The sequence below is a fragment of the Cnephaeus nilssonii genome, assembly GCF_951640355.1.
Source record: "Cnephaeus nilssonii genome assembly, chromosome: 18".
Classification (NCBI taxonomy): Eukaryota; Metazoa; Chordata; class Mammalia; order Chiroptera; family Vespertilionidae; genus Cnephaeus; species Cnephaeus nilssonii.
The window spans coordinates 18,546,007-18,561,601 of NC_137089.1; the positions used below are offsets into that span (position 1 = coordinate 18,546,007).

Below are 15,595 nucleotides of genomic sequence, written 5' to 3' on the forward strand. Positions count from 1 at the left end.
TTAAATTTAATCAGTAAGTCATTTCAAAAATCTAATATCCATATCAGGAACAACATTATGCTTAAGGCTGCCAATGAGATCATATATATGCCACGTTAATAACAGGAAGAAAAAATAATACCTCACAGTTTGACTACTCTGAGATACATAAATCTGGATCATTCTCAATAGCTACAGATTTTTCTCCAACTCTAAGAATATTGTGAATGGTCAAGTTTCATTAATGGGCTGTTTAGAGAGTTCTAGTGAATGGTTCTCGAAGCATGTTCATTTTTTAATTTGCTAGAAATGCAAATTATGGAGCCTCACTCCAATCTGTTATGTGAGAGACTCCAGCAATTTGTTTTTAACAAGCCCATCAGGTATTCCTGAGGCCCACTAACATCTGACTAGACTCAATTATTTGAAGACTGATTGGAAGAAGCAGATGATTCTGTGGATTTCTGTGTTATTCCCTTTGTTCTATTATTATGTTTGCATATGACATTCTTTGTGTTATCCCCTTTTATTCTGCTTTGTTTATTTTACCAATTTTTTCCCTCAACTCTATTTTCTCTAGATGCCATAATAAAGAACTGAGGTATACATGTTTCTTTTGTTTATTGAATGGAATACTTTTCTCTTTGTAATTTAAAAAATGAGTATATACAGGGCGTCCCAAAATATGTATACACACTTTGAATTATTAATTTCAATAGGTAAAATCTGTTAAAGTGTGTATATATTTTGTGGGGAGACCCTGTCTGTAGAATTGTTGCTATTATTTTTCTCAGAAGTCCAGCTGAATTTATTTGATTTATATTAGTTGCCTTCAATAGTTTTTTAAACTTTATTTTTTTAAAGAAGGAAGATGGAGGTAGTTCAGTAGTCTTTTAAAAAGAGAAAATATGTCTGCACACATATAGAAAATATTCATATATACATTTCTTCCCTCTTCTCTCCCCTGTGTATATATATATTTGTATTTTTTTGCACCAAATTATAATCATTGTGGTATAGAAAGTATGAGTTTTGTATTATAATGGGCATAGTAGAAAGCAAGACTAATATCAAGTTCTATATTCTGCCCTCATTGTTTCTTAATATAAAAGTCTGATTAATTAGAAATATTTTGGTGTCCCCAAAGTTAAATTAGAAGCATATTGTAACAAACCATTTGAGCCACAAATAAGTGAATTCCAATAGGGTCAATTGTTTCTCTACTATTTAATGTAAGAAAATATAACATAAAGTACAACTTATTTTCAACTCTTTAGGTCCTGGAAAAATTCTCTATCTTATATAACTGCTGCTACCAAAATAAACTTGGAGATAGTAATTTGGCAAATAAGTCACTGATATGAAAACATCTGTTTGTAGACGTCCAAGTAATAATGAACCTTGGTAAATAGAGAATGGATAGTAACTTTGAAGAAATCTGAGCTTATGCCTAAGTAACTTGAGAGATATACTACTAAGTCCCTTTAATTGTGAATTCAGTTCCTTTTTAGGTAACTTAAATATTGCATGAAAACATGGGTAACAATTTTGTGAATATGTGATTGTATCAGAGGAATCACCAAAAAAAATTGAGGTTTATCGAAGAGCATGTTCTTTAAAAACTAGGTAACAATGCATGCCATAATATCACATCAATTTAAAATAAATTTGAAGGTCTCCAGATTGGTAACTATAGCCAGGGGTTTCAAGGGTTGGACTCGAATGACAGCTGATTTTAGATCCAATTTCACTCTACTAGTATACATGTCACATTCCGTATGACAGAGAGAACCAGAGACAACACAGCCCCATTGGTTGATAATTCCCCAATCTCCCCACTAGTCTGACTAAGTATATACACATGGCTACAGTTCTTTGAGGTTGATCAGAGTTGGATGGTTCCAGATAAAAACGACTGAAGAAAAACTATAAAAATTGTCTTGCTAAAAAGAAGTTCAAATAGCATGATTATGTCACTGATTTAAGAAAACTAATAGCAGTCAGGAAATAGAAATGGTACCAAACAAATGGTGGCATCAACAGTGGCACCCTCGATTCAGAATTTTAGAATGAGGGGGACTTTAAAAATAAGTTAAAGATGTAAAAAGAGTTGAATACAATATTTTTTTTCTTTCATTTTTGGAGGTTACTACTAAGTATTTCGTTTTTCTGCATAAGATTTCTCTAAGGTTTTTCTCAAAAGGAAATATTTACTCCTCTAAAGTGAGTCATTATGGAGTATTTTGTTATTAATTATATCCTAATTTAGCTTAATAACTTTAAGTTTGAACTTAATTTTCTACTTATAAATCTCAAATATTGATGGATTTTTGAATTCATAAGTTTAATAATCATTGATTAGAAATAACACAAAAGCTTGATATTCCATTGTATTTTTTCTTCCACAAGCTTATAGAAGTACGCCACCTAGAGTAAGTTTTGTGATTTTTAAAGTATAAAAACTAGTGAGCTAGTTTAATGTTATTTTAAATTACAAATAGTCATATTTTAATAAAAATCAATCTAATATAATTGTGGAATTTTTTGCATATACTTTATTTCATATGCTACTTTCTTAATATTGGTGTATATGTGATATAATTTTTTGTTTATAGTTCCAGAATTAACAATTTACAAATCAAGTTCAAAAATTAAGATTTTTAAAACCTGATTTCAGTGACACTAGAACTGATTTTAATATGTTATTACCAACTAAAATAATTATAGAAATATTTAAGAGATATAAATAATGAGCTTTGTATGCATACATAAACATGCATGCAGCAAAGATTAATCTTGGTATGTTCAACGAATTTTAAAAATATAATTGCAAAAGACATAGCCATTGAGTATGGTTTTTTAAAAATCTTCACCCAAGGACATACTTTTATTGATTTTAGAAGGAAAGAGAGAGAAACATCAATGTGAGAATGAAACATCAATCTGCTGCCGCCTACACAATCTAACCTGCAATCTAGGTATGACCAGGAATAAAGCCCACAACCTTTTGGTGTAAGGTTTGAAGCTCTAACCAACTGAGGTACACTGGCCAGGGCTGAGTAAGCTTTGATGCTTGAGATCTGAACATGCAAATAGTTAAAGTTTTTGAAATGCTAACGAAATGTGAATGAAAGAACCTTTTGTTTGGCATCTTGTAGTTTTTCAGTTGTACATGAAATATGCTTTTTTAGGGGCGGGAAATCCAAAAGAACAGGTTTTAAAATTTATCCATAGACCTATATATCTTTATTGAGAAAATACTATGTAAGAATTATAGGCTTCCTTAACTAGGTGATGCTAAAAAGCATTGACATTTTCGTGTTTTTTTTTTTCTGCTTTATTGCAATGTAATTGACATATAATATTGTGTAAGTTTAAGTAAGGTTTACAATGTGGTGTTTGATACACATATATTGCAAAATGTTTACCATAGTAGGGTTAATTGACTCATCTTTTACCTCATATAATTACCATTTTGTTGTTATGAGAAAGAACATTTAATATTTACTCTCATAGCAACTTTGAAGTATACAATACAGTAGTGTTAATTATAGTTGCCATGCTGTACTTTTAGGACCTTGGAGTTTATTCAACTTATGGTTGAAAATGTGTGCCCCTTGACCAGTATCTCGCGATTTCCTCCAACCCAGAGCCCCTGGTAACCATCAATCTACCCTCTATTTCTCTGATTTTGACATTTTTTGAATCTATATATGTGAGATTATAGAGTACTTTTCTGTGTCTGATTTATTTCAATACCATAAGGCCCTCAAGATTCATCCAGGTTATCATAAATGGCAGGGTTTCCTTTATTTTCATGGCTGATTTATATTTTATATGTATACACCACACTTCCTTTATCCAATCAGCTGTTGATGGGGGCTTAGATTGTTTCCATGTCTTGTCTATTATGAATAATGCCACAATGCAGGTGAGAGTGCAGATATCTCTTCAAGATAGTAATTTCATTTCCTTTAAATATACACCCAGAAGTTGGACCGCTGGATCATGTGGTAGTTCTATTTTTAATGTTAAGCAATCTCGGTACTGTTTCCCATAGTAGTCCTACCAGCAGTGTACCAGGGTTCCTATTTTACCACATCCTTTCTAGCAGTTGTTATCTCTGGTCTTTTTGTGATAGTCATTCTAATACATATAAGATGGTATCTCATTGTGATTTTGATTGGCATTTTCCTGATGATAAGTTATGTTAAGCACCTTTTAATGTACTTGGTGATCCATTTGTATGTCTTTGTAAAAATATCTGTTCAAGTACTTTTCCCATTTTTAATATAGCTCTGATATTGGGTACATATATAGTTAATTGTTATATGAACTGACCCCTTTATCATTATGTAATGACCTTCATGATCTTTTGTTAAATTCTATTTTGTCTGATATATAAGTATAGCTACCCCTGCTCTCTTGGTTTCCATTTGCATGACATTATCTTTTTCTATCCCTTCACTGTGAGCCTGTGTATGTCCTTGAAGTTGAAGTAGGTCTCTGGGGCATAATATAATTAGGTCTTGTTGTTGTTTTTTTCTTGTGTGTTTCCCCCCCACTCATTCAGCCACTCTATGCCATTTGATTGAATAATCTAATCCATTTATATTGAAATAAGTTATTGATAGGTAAGGACCATTGCCATCCTTTACATTGTTTTCTGGCTCTTTTGTACTTCTTTGTTCCTTTCTTCCTTTCTCATTGTCGTCCTTTGTGAGTTGATGATTTTCCATAATAACATACTTAGATTCCTTTCTTTTTATCTTGTCTGTATCTAGCATAGATTTTTGTTTTGTGTTTATTTTAAGGCTGATATAAAACATCTTGTAGATATAAAAGTCTATTTTAAGCCAATAGCTAAACTTTGTTTATGTATGAAAACTACCCTTTTACTCCTCCATGCTACATTTTAGGTTTTTGATATCATAATTTATATCTTTTTATATTATGTATCCATTAACAAGTTGTTGTAACTATAATTCTATTTAATACTTTTTCCCCTGTAGCCTGGAGTTAAATGGTAAACAAATTATCATATTACACTATTAGAGTTTGCTGAATCTGACTGTATACTTAACCTTTAGCAGTATATTATACATTCTTACGTGTTTTTTTCAGATTAAGCTTTTTATTTTATTTTTAAAAATTCTTTATTGTTTAAAGTATTACATATAGTATTACATATGTCTCTTTTTCCCCCATTGACCTCTCCCCTGCCACCCCCACCCCACCCCCTACATTCTTATATGTTTTAAATTTATGTTACTAATTAGTGTCCTTTTGTTACAGCTTGAAGACCTCCTTTCAGCGTATCTAATAAGGCAAGACTAGTGGTGATGAACTCCCTCAGATTTTGTTTGTTGGGTAAGTGTTTATCTTACCTTCCTTCTGAAGGACAACTTTGCCAGGTAAAATATTTTTGTTGGCAGTTTTTTCCTTTTAGCACTTTGATTATATCACCCCATTCTCTCCTGATCTGTGGATAAATCCTTATGGGGATTCTCTTACATGAGAAATTTTTTCTTCTCGCTGCTATTAAAATTCTCTCTTCATCTTTGATTTGAGAGAGTTTTATTATAATGTATGTTGTAGAACATTGCTTTGGATAGAAATTGTGGAGTGACCTATTAGCTTCCTGATTTTGGATCTCTAAATCTATCTCCAGGTTTGTAAAGTTCTCAGACATTATTTCTTATTGAAATTTTCTATCCCTTCCTTTTTTCTCCTCCTGTAACTTCAGTGATGCAGTTTTTTCACTTAACAGTGTCGGTACGCTTTCCTCATTTCTGTTCATTTTTTTTTCTTTTTGTTTCTCTGACTTGGTAGTTTCAAGTGATATATTTTTGAGCTCACTGTTTCTTTCTTCTGCTTGGTTGGTGCCGTTTGCTGTTGAAGCTGTTATTGACTTCGTCAGTGCATTCACTGTATTCTTCAGTTCCAAAATTTCCTTTTGGTTCTTCTTCTGTGTATTCTTTCTCCTTGTTGAACTTCTCATTTGCTCTTGTATTGTTTTTCTGTATTGTCATTAATTGTTTATCTGTTCTCTTATAGCTCTCTGACTATCTTTAGAACAATTATTTTCAATTCTTTATTGGGAAATTTCTGGATTTCCATTGTTTGGTATCAGAAACTGGACATTTACTGTGTTCCTTTGATAATGTCATGTTTCCCTGATTCTTTGTGATTCTCAGTACCTTTGCATAGGTGTCTACACGTTTGAAGAAGTAGTCACCTCTTCCAAAGTTTATGGACTGGCTTTAGTAAGGAAAGACCTTCAACTGTGTGGGGGTACACAGTGCAGTATGTTGTAAGCTCGGGTCTTCCGAGTGGTTCCGAGTACCAGTGTGGGTGTGTATGGCAGTTCTGGGTCCTGGTGGTGGGGCATGGTGTCTGTGACTCAGGCTGCTGGAGTCCATAACATTGGCAGCTATTGGTCCTTGATGAGCACTGTGGGGGCTTTTCAGTGGACATAAAGGTTATTGATTCCTCAGGGTCACTTCCAGGTCCAGTGGCTAGGAACTAGAGAAGGCAGTGTTGGTGACTGAAGCTGCTGGTGTGTACACCTGGGCTGTGGGAGCCAGTGCTGTTGACTATGTTGTGACATGTGCCGATTTCAGAAACACACATAGTGGTGGGGATAGGGCAGGCATTAAGGGTTGGTGCCAAGTGTGGGTGCACTGGCAACTGTAGGGTCTCTGACTGTCAGTGTGCAGCCCTGTGGCTGCAGAGTCTTGTCATGGGTGTGCACAAGGCAGGGAGTTTGGTGACTAGAGGTGTGCAAGTACACAGCTGAAGGAGCTAGCCTGGAGTGTGTGCACAGTGGTGGGTCAGCCATGGAAATCTAGGCTGGCATCGTACACTCCTGCGGCTGCAGAAGCCAGGGCGGGATGTTGGTGCAGATCTGGCATCTGGAGTTGGTATAATTAAATAGAAAAAACCTGTTGGGTGAAAACCAGTGACATCTGCAGGGGTTCTGTTGCAGCTGTACTAGTTTCCCCAGTGGCTAAAACTGCTAGGGTCCTCTGCAGAGGGACCACTCTGGGAACCGTCATCATTTCTGCTGTGCAGTTGATACTGCTAGCCCCTTCCCTTCTTCTTTGTCCCTACCCTTCTCTATATGTCTCAGCTTTGCTGGTCTCTGGGTAAGATGAAACTGCTGTGGATTATCTGTACAGTGTCCTGAAAGGCTGGGGAAGCTGATCACTCACCCTGCTTTCCCTTTCCCGGCAAGGGGACCTCTTTCTAGCTGGGGAGTTCCCTCTTGGCACTGAGCAGTGTCATCCTGAGGGATGGGATGATGCACACAAAATGAAGTTGTTCTTCCTTTCCTTTTTGTGCAGTTATTCTCAGGTGTTTTGTTTTTGTTTGTTTGTTTATTTTTTGGTTGTTCCACAGTGTTGCTAAAGTTTCTTACGTGGACTCCCGATTCCCCCAGAACTGTTTTTGTTGATGGATAGCTAATTGTTGATCTATGTGGGGAAATAGAAGTTGGGGTTTCCTACTCCACCATCTTGGTGATGTCACTCCTTAGCATTGATATTTCATAGTGATTGTGATGGGGAAAGAGTTCATAAATTCATTGCAACATATTTTGGACTTAAAACCAAAGCTGAAGAGGTCTTGAGCCTCTATCTCATCTCTGCCCTAAAAGATCCTTTTCTAGTTTTTGCATCTGTTGATATGTAATGTTTGGGATTTTTGCGTTAGGGAGGTCAGAACTGAGAGCAATTGTGGGCAAATGATGTTTCTTGTAACATCCCACAAGGATCAGTTTTTTTTTGTTTTTTTTACGAAATACTGCTTTGATTTATTAGTGTTCCTTATAAGTGATTCCTACAAACTAGAGGAAAAGTTCCTGCAGAGTAGAGGTCTTGTCTTCAATTTCGTTCCACTGCAGCATCTAACATATTTTGTTTCCACAGTGGATGCTTATAAATATTTGTTGTTTTCATATTTTGTACTCAGGCCAACTGATGCTAGGGAAGAGGGTCACTCAGTTGGTAAATCTTAAACACCCAAATTAGCTTATCAGACTATGAATTTCGTTAGCAAAGTTTGAAAACGGTTTGTGGTTTTTGTTATTTTATTGAGTATGGCAAACTTTATTTAAGGCATAGCAAGGCCTCCTTGATCACAGTTATGTATTGCAGAAGTTCAGAATGAAAGACTTATAAAATTTCTCAGTCCACTAAGAATATGTACTAGACAGAAAAATTAGCCATTGAGTAATAGTAAATGTCAGTGTGTTTTTTAAATTAACTTATTTTTTAGTTATAAGGAATGCATATATTTTATTTATAATATAGCTTCAAGATTTAAATATGCTGCTCAGACTATCTTCCTGTTGCTATGGGGAGTTCTGTTATTCATCAATGTAAGGTTTCCTACTTGGCAGCATTATGTATTTATGATGGCATCTGTGTTTGCTGGTTGTTGCATTTGCAGTGGAACTTGTATTTCAGCCAGTTGAAGAGGGAGGGGAAAAGAAAGCAAATTAAACTTGACTTCTTGGCAGGGAAGCAGTAGCTTCTTGTTTCTTGGACTCATATATTCCAAGAACACCAAATACAACTGCAGTTGTGTGCCATAGTTACTCTACCTGTAAGTGACCATTTTTGCATTATAATAACTTTGCATCATAATATAAAAATCCCAAAGTTGAAAACGAAATATAATGTCTTGTCGATTGACATTAGCCTCTGTAGAATGAAGCTTTACATATTGATTGATTTTAGTCAAAGGAAAATCATCATTATCATTAATATCATTGTATAAACTTTTGTTTACTTAAAACAAGTGAAAATTTAAATGAACCTTTAAGAGAGAATAATAGAATAGAAAATAAAAGTAAACTCAATACCTGGGATTTTTTTAAAAAGAAAAACAACAACTTTCAGTATATGTTTTAGAGTCAGTGCACATTAAGCTCAAGCCAATATTCTAAACCCACCTATATCTACCACATAAACTTGGGATATTTTATGTTCTTGAAGGTTATCTGCAAATATACAAAGAAGTACCTTATTTACATTAAGAACATAGAAGTGCCTTTTTAATAGTGATTCTTAATATGAAGAACCAACAATTAACTCCTTAATGTGAACATATTAAATTATATTTATTTTAATTTATAGATTTGTAGATTAGACTTACTATAATTTATGTATTTTATTTTATTTTTTGAACACTGGCTGTCTGTGAGGCAAAGTTGAATTAAATATCTACTAAGTTAACTTAGAACTTTGTGTATAACCCAGCTATGTTACACAATTATGTTTCTGGGTTTTGGAACCTTATTATAAGTGAATACTCTGGTTGTGTTAGTATGTATAAGACAGAAGGCAGTATGGACACAAAAATCTAATTATTATTATTTTTTTAATTTGCTTGTGAGTTTACTAATTAATTGATTAATTTTATTGAATATATTGGTTCATAAAACCATACCGATTTCAAATGTACAACTCAATAAAACATCATCTGCCTATGGCATGTGTGCTCACCACCCAAAGTCAAGTCTCTTTCTGTTCCCATGTATTTCCCCTTTGCCCACTTCCATCTGCCCCCACTCCCCTTTCCCTCTGGCTGTCACCATGTTGTTCATGTCTGTGTGTCAAAAAATGGCATATTTATTTTTTTTTTGCTTAATCCCTTCACCTTTTTTAACCCAGGCTCCCAACCACCCTCTCCTCTGACAGCTGTCAGTCTTTTCTCTGTACCTATGCTTCTGTTTCTATGTTGTTTGCAAACTTACTTTGATTAGATTCCATGTAAGTGCGATCATATGGTGTCTGTCTTTTTCTGACTGTCTTATTTCACTTAGCATAGTAATTTCTAGATCCATCATTTGTTACAAAGGTAAAATTTTCTTCTTTTTAAAAAAATATATTTTATTGATTTTTTTTACAGAGAGGAAGGGAGAGGGATAGAGAGCTAGAAACATTGATGAGAAACATCCATCAGCTGCCTCCTGCACACTCCCCACTGGGGAGGTGCCCGAAACCAAGGTACATGCCCTTGACTGGAATCGAAGCTGGGACTCATGAGTCTGCAGGCCGACGCTCTATCCACTGAGCCAAACCGGTTAGGGCTCTTCTTCTTCTTCTTCTTCTTTTTTTATGGCCGAGTAGTATTCCATTAAGTAAATGTACCATAGCATTTTTATCTACTCATCTACTAATGGGTACTTGGGCAGTTTCCAGATCTTAGCTATTGTAAATAACACTGCAATGAACAAAAGGGTGCATAAACTCTTTCAAATTAGTGTTTCAGGTTTCTTCAGATATATTCTCAGAAGTGGGATTGCTGGCTCAAAAGGTAATTTCACTTTTAATTTTTTTGGAGGAAACTCCATACTGCTTTCCACAGTGGCTGCACCAGTCTGCATTCCCACCAACAGTGCATGAGGGTTACTTTTTCTCTATATCCTTGCCAGCACTTGTTTGTTGATTTATTAATGATATCCATTCTGACAGGTGTGACATTAAAATAAAGCCAAATTGGATATAGTCACCTATATAGTTTATTTTGTAAGTATTATCTGTTGAGGTACAAAAAAAAAAGGATGCATTTTTAATGAATTTTCATCAGACAAATTGAACTAATGCAGTGGTCGGCAAACCGCGGCTCGCGAGCCACATGCGGCTCTTTGGCCCCTTGAGTGTTCTAACACCACTTCTTCAAAATAGACTCGCCCAGGCCGAAAACCGACTTCTGCGCATGGGCCACGAAGTTTCAATCGCACTGTGCGTGCGTGCCCGCACGTGGTATTTTGTGGAAGAGCCACACTCAAGGGGCCAAAGAGCCGCATGTGGCTCACAAACCGCCGTTTGCCGACCACTGAACTAATGGATTAAGAGGAGATCATTTTGAGGCAAATTGGCATATTTATTATGTTTGTATTCACTAGTATGTATTTCAACCTTTTCTTGTGTTATCTTTCTTTAAGCAGTGACTGGTTGTTGGTATAAATTATGTACTAAGAGACCAAAATCAGGCAATTTAAAACTAAGTAATGATTAGTACCTTCCTGATGACCAGCCGTGCTCAGGTGAGTTATAAAATGACAGCGACTGTATCTGGAGCACCTTCCTCTGATTTCTGATGGTCACTGCGCGTTCTTATAGCACTGGTACTTCCAGCCTTTCCAAGTGTTCCATTTTAGGTGGATAGCTAAACACGATTTTTATTAACATTTTAAAAAGTAGATAATAAACAGATACTATTGTTAACTCGAACATCATGATCTCTTAAAAAAAACACCTGTGGACCTTTGAGAATTACTATTTGGGACATGCCAAATAGGAACGGATGTAGGCATAGGATTCCATTCAATTCTTAAGAAGAAGAGAGAATGGGAGAGCAGAAAGAGACTGAATTTAAGGCTTACTAAAATTTGGGGGGTGGAAGAAGAAAAATATAGTAAAGGATAGAGAACTAAGGAAATGTAACAGTTAGAGAGCAATCACCATGGAATGAATGAATGATATTACATACTTTATCTCATTGCCTACACACACTGATTTAAATGAGAAAGTTGCAATGCAGTAAGATAAATAATTTGCCCACAGTCACTTAGTAAGTGGTGAAGCAATGATGAGTGAAAGTAAGATCTGAAATAAAGCTCATGCTTCTCCTCAGCATTCCTTCTCTTTAATATCCAGAGATGCTAGAAAGAATCAGAAGAGGGTGACATAATAAAAGTTAAAGGAAGAGTTGCAACAAGAAAGTGTTCTGCATTACTTGTGGCAGGGCCTTGATGTGCTACTTCTAGCATCCAGAAGAAGCAAAGCCATATTCTGTGGCCTTAAGGAGACATATTTGTCTCTTTCACACATGACTTGTGCTTTCTGCTGTTAGTGTTGTGTCTTATTCATTTATTTTCCTTTTATCCCTAAGGGTTAGCACAGATTTTTGCTTACAGTAGGCACCAGACTGAGATCTTACAAGTGCATTGACTACCTCAATGATATAATGTTTGCCAGGAAGTGAACAAGGGCTAGCACATGAATTTATTACAATTTTTTTTTACATTGAGTTTGAAAAGCCACCTATAAGAAAGATACATACCATATGATCTCACTAACATGTGGAATCTAATGAACAAAATAAATTGATGAACAAAATGGAACCAGAAGCATGGAAACATGGAACAGGCTGGTCAGTGCCCAAGGGGAGGGGGGTGGGGGTGACTGGATACAGAAGGTGAAGGGATTAGCTAAAGAACATATATGCATACCCCATGGACATAAAAAATAGTTTGGTGAAGGCCAAGGGAGGGGTAGGTGGGGATGGATGGAGATAGGCAAAGGGAGGTGGGGGAGAACACCTGCAATAATGCCAACATTAAAAATTCTTAAAAGAATAAATTCTAAATGTATTTTTATTAAATAATTTATTTTTTAGAGGGCTTTTAGGTTTACAACAAAATTGAGAGGAAGGTACATAGGTCCCTGCCCTTACACTCTCAACAGAGTGGTACATTTTTATCAAGGATGAACCTACACTGAGTGGCCAGATTATTATGATCTCTGAACACATAATAATCTGGCCACTCAGTGTGTGTGTGTGTGTGTGTGTGTGTGTGTGTATTTATTAGAGGCCCGGTGCATGAATTTGTGCATGGGTGGGGTCCAGCCAGCCTGGTCGGGGCAGGGGGGACATGGGCGGTTGGCCAGCCTGCCTGCTGGTCGAACTCCTGGTCGAGGGGACAATTTGCATATTAGCCTTTTATTATATAGGATATACACTGAGTGGACAGATTGTTATGCGTTCAGAGATCATAATAATCTGGCCACTCAGTATCTATTGACACATTGTTATCACCCGAAGTCCATAGTTTACCTTAGGGTTCACTCTTGGTGTTGCATTATAGTTTTTTGGACAAAATATAATGACATATATCCATCGTTATAATGTTATATAGATTTTCCTTTGTCATAAACATCCTCTGTGCTTTGCTTGTTTATCACACCCCACCCCCCAACCTAGCAACCACTGATCTTTTGTCTCCATAGTTTTTTTCTTTTCTAGAATGTATTTTCTTTTAAGTTGTAGCTACATGGAGTTATAAGGTTTTGTATTACTGATATATGTAATTCCATCTATCTTCCAAATGGGAATCATAACTAAAATTATGATAAAATTTTAAAAATTGCTTATAAGAATAAATGTTTGTTAACATAATCACATAAAAATACACATGAAAAAATAATTCTCTCAAGTGTGATTGAAAATACAGTTGTTAAAGAAACAAAAAACAAAAAACAAAAACAAAAACAACAACCAGAAAAGAAAATATAGTTGTTAAGATTCTGGCCATTAGGTTCTGTTCTAGTTGATGATTAAAATAAAAAAATGCTTTTGTTAATTTTACTTAGAGAACTTAGAAAGGGTATAGGTGTTATTTAACATTTACATTTTGTAACAGGTAACACAATTTTTTATTTAGAGATTCTTTATCATAACATAATAGCATCTTCTTTGTATAGAATTTCATATTAACTAGAGAAAATAAAGAAGCTCAGTTCAGGTATATAGAAGTTTTGCTATGTAAAAAATTCTCACATTTAGTTTTTTATGACATATGGAAATGCTCTTTCAGAAAAGTTAAAACATTTTGAAAACCTAATTTAGTAACATGAATATATACAGTATATACTTAAAAGTGATCAGTGTTTTCTACTTTGGTATTGCCACTTAGCCAGATTTGATAGAAAGGTAATTCATAGAAATTCTGTTTGTGCACATTAAAATTTAACTTGATTTAGAATATTGTCAAATTGAAGAGTCTAGAAATATGAATAAAGAAAAAAAACAAAGAATACCAGTTTGAGGCATAAATGTAAATGATGACCTGTTACAAGATTAATAAACAGTTTCATTAAAGTTTCATTTAATTTTAGGTTTTGATGCAACACTGAAAACATTGCTGTGGCTCAACTAAGTTATTCAATCGGGTAACAAGGAAATGAATAAGATTATGAGCATTGTAACAAAGCCCTGAAATGAAATATTGCTTGGAAAATAGCAAGCTGGTTATGTGCCAGGGGAGGGGAAAATATTAGAAGCACAAATGTTCCATCAGAGCCTTGTTTTTGAAAATGAATAAAAGGAGTAAATATATTACCATTTAAATGTTATTTTGTACTTATTAGACTTTCATTTCTAACGAACAAATGACAAAAGAGGATCAGGATTTTTATAGAGTGTGAGCAGGAGCTATTGATCCCTTTCATTTTAAGTATGTCTTCTCTTGATTCTTTAATCTAGGACTGTTTCTTTCTGCAATAAAAGTTCAGGTAAAGGGCTTAGGCAAAACAAACAAATAAAAAAACACACATAAAAAAAACCAGCAAACTCATAGACACAGACAACAGTATGGTGATCACCAGAGACAAAAGCGGGGCAGGGGGAGGTAGAAGGGAGTAAAGGGGTGATAAATGGCAATGGAAGGAGACTTGACTTGGGGTGCTGAACACACAATACAATATATAGATTATGTATTATAGAAATGCACACCTGAAACCTATATAACTTTATTAACCAACTAGAGGCCTGGTGCACGAAATTCGTGCACGGAGGGGGGTTGTCTCTCAGCCCAGCCTGTACCCTCTCCAATCTGGGACCCCTCAAGGGATGTCCGACTGCCCGTTTAGGCCCGATCCCAGGGATTGGGCCTAAACGGGCAGTCAGATATCCCTCTCACAATCCAGGACTGCTGGCTCCCAACTGCTTGCCTGCCTGCCTTCCTGATTGCCCCTAACCACTTCTGCCTGCCAGCTTGATCACCCCCTAACCACTCTGCTGCCAGCCTGTTTGCCCCCAACTTCCCTCCTCTGCCGGCCTGGTTACCCCTAACTGCCCTCTCCTGCAGGGTTAATCACCTCTAACTGCCCTCCCTTGCAGGCCTGGTCCTTCTCAACTGCCCTCCCTTGTAGGCCGGGTGCCTCCCAACTGCCCTCTCCTGCTGGCCATCTTGTGGTGGCCATCTTGTGTCCACATGGGGGCAGGATCTTGGACCACATGGGGGCAGCTATATTGTGTGTTGCAGTGATGATCAATCTGCATAGTACTCTTTTATTAGATAGGATAGAGGCCTGGTACAGGGGTGGGGGCCAGCTGGTTTGCCCTGAAGGGTGTCCCTGATCAGGGTGGGGTTCCCTTGGGGGGTGGGGTGGCCTGAGTGAGGGGCCTGTGGTGGTTTTCAGGCCGGTCATGCACCCTGGCAACGCAAGAGGAGGCCCTGGTATCTGGAATTTATTTTCCTTCTACAATTGAAACTTTGTAGCCTGGAGCAGAGCCAAGCCTGGGGCTCCCTCCGAGGCTGGCAGCCATTTGTGTTGGGGTTATAATTGAAACTTTGTTGCCTTAAGCGGGTGGGCCCGGCCAGGGTGTGTGGAAAGCTTTGCTTCCCCTGTTGCCGGCGGCAACCCTGGCCTGCTCTCTCAAGCTCCATTCTGCCGCCATTTGTTTGAATTTGTTTACCTTCTATAATTGAAACTTTGTAGCTTGAGTGGATGCTTAGGCCTGCAATGGCTGGCAGAAAGCTTGGCTTCCTCTGTTACCTAGGAAACCATGCTTTCTGTGGCTGTAGCCATCTTGGTTTGGG

The 15,595-nt window shown here is 36.5% G+C and overlaps 1 protein-coding gene across 4 annotated transcripts in view; it reads left to right on the plus strand.

The window, feature by feature from the left end:
- Positions 1 to 15,595, plus strand: part of EMC2 (ER membrane protein complex subunit 2) — a 359,544-nt gene that overhangs the window by 50,049 nt on the left and 293,900 nt on the right. For all 4 annotated transcript variants that reach the window (XR_013814944.1, XR_013814945.1, XR_013814946.1 and 1 more), the window contains exon 11: positions 5,275 to 5,349. The gene's annotated coding sequence lies outside the window, so the exon portion shown is untranslated. The remainder of the gene's footprint in view (positions 1 to 5,274; positions 5,350 to 15,595) is intronic.